The sequence below is a fragment of the Python bivittatus genome, unplaced genomic scaffold (genome assembly GCF_059951505.1).
Source record: "Python bivittatus isolate LINGU-HERP-01145 unplaced genomic scaffold, Pbiv_v1 ctg000580_np1212, whole genome shotgun sequence".
Lineage (NCBI taxonomy): Eukaryota > Metazoa > Chordata > Lepidosauria > Squamata > Pythonidae > Python > Python bivittatus.
The window spans coordinates 6,230,625-6,236,786 of NW_028277087.1; positions in this window are offsets into that span (position 1 = coordinate 6,230,625).

A 6,162-nucleotide genomic window follows, 5' to 3' on the forward strand; every position below is an offset into this window, starting at 1 on the left:
TGATGTTTTGGGTGACATGCCAGCATTCACCAATGACTGGTTGGGGAATTCTGGAAGCTGAAGTCCACACATCTTAAAGTTCCCAAGGTTGAAAAACACTGGCCTAAACAATCAACTCTTGTCCTGCTCACCTTGCCTTGTTTTGTGTCCTTCACCCTTCCCTTGCTTCTGTTAATGGCAGAAGTGCACACATAAAAAATCCAAGCTCTTTCTCCCCCAATTCCCCTCAAAAAGATCTGGGACAGCAAGCTAAGATCCCTGGAGAGCCTTTGCCAGTCAGGACAGAGGGCTCCAAGCCTGCTAACTGGATCCTGAGCTACCTCCCAAGCCCAAGCCCAAAATCTGGGTTCTGGGTTCCAAAATCATGCTGGCTGGGGAATTCTGGGAGTTGAAGTCCACACATCTTAAAGTAGTCAAGGTTGAGAAACACTGAGTTGGAACATTCGCTCCTATTACCCTATATGGGGCGAAAATCCACAGGATTATCCCAGTAACATTTGGATCATCACCAAGGTTGTTTAGGTCATCTCCCAGGTATGTTTGGAATCTATTAAACCAGAAAAGAATTGTGGGTGTTTCTTAATCAGTTACCCACAGATAGCTAAAATGTTCATATTCTTCCACAAGATAGTGTATGGGTGTTTCTTGTGGAAAAAAAATGAAAGTGGCTGTACTCCTTTTGTTATATAGAAGACAGAGCTGGAAATACTGCAAAACCAGTATATTAAGGATGAATGAAAGGGCCAAGAGGGAGAGGATGTCTGAAAAAGGGAGAGTGGATGAAATTATGGAAAAGAAAGAGGTGAAAAGTTTAAAGAAGGCAAATGTATGAAGTGGGGTATGGATGTGGTGGATGCAAAGGTGGTTTGCATGCAAAGAAATTTATATAGAGAAATATTAAATGATGTTAGAGTAGTGTAAACAAGGTTTAACTATTTCCTTTTCTTATCTATGCCTTGTAATTTCTTGGGCTTCCTGTTTCTTACTCCTTTTTTGTACTGAATAATGTGGCCTTCCCCAGAAAGGAATAGATGGTGGAGATAAATTTATATCAGTGTTTTTCAACCTTGGCAACTTTAAGATGTATGGACTTCAACTCCCAGAATTCCCCAGCCGGCATGCTTTAAGATGTGTGGACTTCAACTCTCAGCATGCTGGCTGGGGAATTTTGGGAGTTGAAGTCCACACATCTTAAAGTTGCCAAGGTTGAGAAACACTGGTCTAAGAGATTGCTAATCTTCCTTCTTTCTGCCCGTCTTCCCAGACACAAATGCATGGAACACATGGTCTTGGACTCTCCCGGCAGGATGTAGTTAACCAGGTGCTAGGTTTTGCCTATCCCTTCGATGTATTTCCTGTAAAACAATTCTCCTTTCTGCTGTAGCTATAAAAATAAAACCTGCTTCGCTAACCCTTGCTCAGATCGAATTCCTGCTCTCAGAAGTGCTTACACGTGCACACAGAATGCTTCTTCCACCCACAACAGGAGGATCTTAGACAGGGGTTGAATGCCTGACTCTTTCTGGTCATCTGGAGGGAGAGCAGGATGGGCTCCCTGCATGATGAAGGTTGCAAGAAGAAAGGCCAGTGGCCAGAATGTCCTTTGGGTGTCCTGGCACTGGAGGTAATGCAGTCATCATGGCTGATAGTGATAGCTCCCTAAACGGTTGGCCAGTTCTCCTTTAAAGCAGTCCAGCTTGGTGCTCAGCAGCGAGTCTCCCTGTTTAAGCATCTTGCAATTTATTTATTTATTTGCTTATTTATTTAATCGCATGTGTATAGCTGCCCATCTCACATAGTGACTCTGGGCAGTGTAGGTAATCATCATCAAAATATATAAAAGCCATTAAAACAACCAATTTGAATTAAAAAATAAAACAAGATAAAAAACAAAATGGCAGCAAAACACACAGTGTAATGCTACTTGGAGTCTACAGCTATATCCTAGTGGTAGTTTTCTCCATTTGGGAGAGCTGAATATTTATTTATTCATTTCTTCAACTTAGATGCTGCCTGCATCCAGTCAACTCTGGCTGGTTTACAGTAACTAAAATTCCCTCTCTCTCTACTCCATACAAAAGGGCAAGAAACAAAGGAAAATCTCAAGGACCCTGGTGCTCTGCATGTTCATCTCATCCATAGCTGCTTCTCGTGGGTTATTGAGGGGGAGCTGCACATCATCAAGCCAGCATTCCCTTAGAGGACCCGTTGGGTAACTGGAGCCAGGAAGAGCCAGGAAAAGAGGTGGGACAAGCAGATCTTCCCTTCTTTGCTGCCCTTTACCAGGATACCTACATGATCTGTTCTACTTTCTAAATCTCTTCTCATAGCCCACTTTCAAGCTTTTTTGCAAGCTTCTAATAGAATAGAATAGAATAGAATAGAATAGAATAGAATAGAATAGAATAGAATAGAATAGAATAGAATAGAATAGAATAGAAATCTTTATTGTCATTGTACAACTTGTACAATGAAATTAATGCCACCCCAGTGCAGCTTTACCCACGATTCAAGCTTTCTGCACAAATCTCTTGGATTCATGTCCAGCCAAAGTGGAGCCAATTCACAGTTTGCAGCCTGCATTCATCAACCATCTCCTCATCCACGGGGTTGAGGGATGGGGCATGGTCAAAAAGGTCACGATAAAGACCACAACCGTACAGTCAAAATCCATCCCTTTTTGACATTCATCAACATGGGTCAAAAAAGGGGTGGGGCTTAGATTCCCTTGTTGTGGCTACGAAGTTGACATTTTTCACCACCACCTTAGTAGATCACCCTGATCTGCTTTACTTCCTTTCTATTAACCACTGCTAGAAAGTATCCTGTAAACCTCTTGAGGGAAGAGATCTGTGGTCTGCCAGAAACCATGCTAATAAAGTAGAACGACTGGGTCAAAAATAACATCCAATGTGACTTTCTGTCCTTATAAACTTCATTAAAATTAAATATCATGAATGTAGAATTTCACTCCAGTCATACATGTCATCGTTTCCTTCTTCTGTCCCATGAAAACCACTATTTGAAAACTACCTTGGGAAATCCCTGGGTTTTTCTGAGACCGAATGCCACCATGATGCCCCAGGTTTCATTTCTGATTTAGGTGGATGCTGTTACATGGATGATGGATGCTCCTGCTGCATCTTTATTTTCATTTTTAAAAAGAGAAATAATACAGGTCTGGACTGCTGCTGTATCTGAGCATTCAGCAGCAGCCCCGCAGGATCTGCAGTTTGGGTCTTAGATTCTGAAGTCAGAGCTCTGCAACAAAACTCTTGTTTTGGATACAAAAGTTTTCAGTCTCCTCTGGAGGTAGGGGTGAGAAAGATTCTTGTACAGTATGAAAAATCTGGAAAAATTGTTGGTTTGTATAGCCCAGTGTTTCTCGACCTCGGCAACTTTAAGACGTGTGGACTTCAACTCCCAGAGTTCCCCAGCCAGCCATGCTAGCTGGGGAACTCTGGGAGTTGAAGTCCACACGTCTTAAAGTTGCCGAGGTTCAGAAACACTAGTACAGACAACACTGAGGTGGATGAATCCATGATTTGATTCTGAAATAAGGTGGCCCTGCTGACCATGAGGTCCTCACAAGTGTAGCCCTTGGGAGAAACATGGTTGCCCACCAGGGCTCTGAGGTGGAATGGCAGATAGGGCAGATTCCTAAATTCCTATCAAAACAATCCTTGATTCAAATCATAAGAACTAGAAACCTATTTTAATCTTGAGGGGCTCTCCCCAACCCCGCCCCCCGGCACCTCCATTCATTAGAAGAAGTTCAATCAAGTTCAACCTTTCTTTGCAAGAGACGAGTGAGGTGGCCACACTATAACTTTGCAGATTATATACATCGTAAATGCATGTCTGCTTGCATGTAGAGCCATGCTGAGGTTCTCAAGGTCAAGCTCCAACTTTGTCTCTTAACATGGTTCGGTTTGGAAGGGATGAGAAAGAGGAGACAACACCGGTTGGATGCCTAAATAGTTGAGAACCATGAAGATTTGCTTCCTTTGTCTTTTACAGGGAGCACTATGGTTCAGTGGCATTGCACATGCATTATGTTTTAGGTTCAATCTTGGCCATTTCAGTTAAAAAAGAGAATCAGATCGCAAGTGATGGGGAAGCCCCCACCACCACCACCTCCCAACTCTAGAAAACCATTATAAGTCAGAATACGTAGTGCTAGGCTAGCTAGAGAAATGAAGGATTTAAAGCAGCCTTTTATTCAGAATCATGAGAACTAGGGTCTTGTTTTAATTTTAGGGGCAGAAACATAGCACCAAGGTCCAACCTCCCTTCCCCCAAAGGAAACAGAGGATGGAAAAGAGCTTTCTCTGCTTGGCATTGCAGAGAGCTGCTGCCAACCAGAGTAGGCAATATGGGGCTAGATGAATAAGCTTCCTCTTTACAAGTCAGACCACAAGGAGTTAAAAATCCAAGCACTTCCTTTCACAGAGAAGAGATTTGCAAACTTCTCCAGCTCTCTGGAGATTATGGATCTCTCACCCCCCACCCCACCCCCCAAACAACCCAAAGATAAATTTTCTACCTTTGGCCCTTTTTTCATTTTCAAAGATTTAAAATCTAACCTCAGGGCTGCTGCAGAATTGGGAACTCAGGAGAACATTGAAATCTGATTCACTGTCCCACGCCCCCACCCCCACCCCAATCCCCTTAACGTTTAACGCAGAGAATTCAAAATCACATCAAATCCTTGGTAGAACATTTCCCAAGCAGAAAATACCTCTTTGGGGTAAACCCATTGAAATCGAGAGTTGCAGAGATGAGGGCTGCTTTGCTCTCATTCTGCTTAGCCCAGCAGGAAAAGGGGTACCCACATAAGATGCCAAAGGATGCTCTTCAGGCATCCGACTTATTACATCAACTCCAGACCAGCCAACACTGCATTATCAAGGTGAAACCAAAAACTGTAACTCTGCCTTGCACCAAAGGGACTCACCGTTTTTCCTTGAGGGGGGGCCAGGGGACGTCCCAGGCCAAAAATCTCAGCCGGTGACTGAAGTTGAGATGGCTGCAGAAGAGCAATGCCGAAGAAAACAGGGCAGAAGTGGGGGAGAGAGAACTGGAAGAAAAATCTGCTGGTCTTAGTTTGTTTGGGGTTTTTTGCAGTCTTCCTTTTTCTCTTTTCTTTCTTTCTTTCTTTCTTCTTTTCTTTCTTTCTAATTTATCAGCATGATGCTGACAGCTTCTTTTCAGAGTCTTAGTCAGCAAACTCCAAGAACGGGAGGGGAGAGAGAGAAGCCGGGAAGGGGGAGAGGGAGCATTGCTGCCTGGGAATGAAAGAATGAGCAGAAAGTTGTACAGAAATGACTGAGGAGCAGTAACTGCATTAGAGCAGCCTGCACAGACCGGCAGAAGGGAGCGCTTGGGACCAGCGTGTGGGGAGGGCGAAGAGAAAAGGGATGTTGAAGGAGAACCTGCACATCCTTTGGCTGGATTCCTGGACAGCAGCAAAATGGGACGGAAGCCCAAAACTTCAGTCCCAAAACCCAGGTCCCAGTTTTGGATTTCTCAGCCTCATCATTAGGGAAAAGGGCATTGTATGTTCTACCTAAGGGTGCTGGGTGGGAAAATCCAGGATAATTTGGGATTTCCCAGCCTCATTATTAAGAAAAAGGGCCCCCGCATGTTCTAGGCAAGGCTGCTGGATGGGAAAATGCAGGATTGCAGCTTACGCTTGGGAGCCAATGTGGCCAAATAGGGGTGCACAGAGGAGGCCCCCCACTCGCTGCTGTCTCTTCTTTCAGTGACAAGATGGACCTCCAGCTCCAGCGCGCAAGTTTCTGGTGATCCCCAAGTGACTGCAGCACAAAGTAGGGCAAGTGGGAATGAGTTAATGTAGCACACAGGCCTTGCTTTATTGAACGATGGTTTGAGGATAAGCCACCATCTCTGACTTTATGTATCATGCTAAGTCACAAACTGGTTTGAAATCCATAGTTGTTGGGTTCTGTGGCCTTGCAAATCTTAATGAACTGAAACCTACCTGCTATGCCAGTATGGCGAATGGTGAAGGATGCTGGGAGGTGTAGTCCCAGCCATAACGCATATCAATAATAATAATAAGAACTTGATAGGTGGATAAAAATGCCAAATCCAGTCTAAAAATCTGGCTGACTGTGCAATCAACCATCATCATCATCA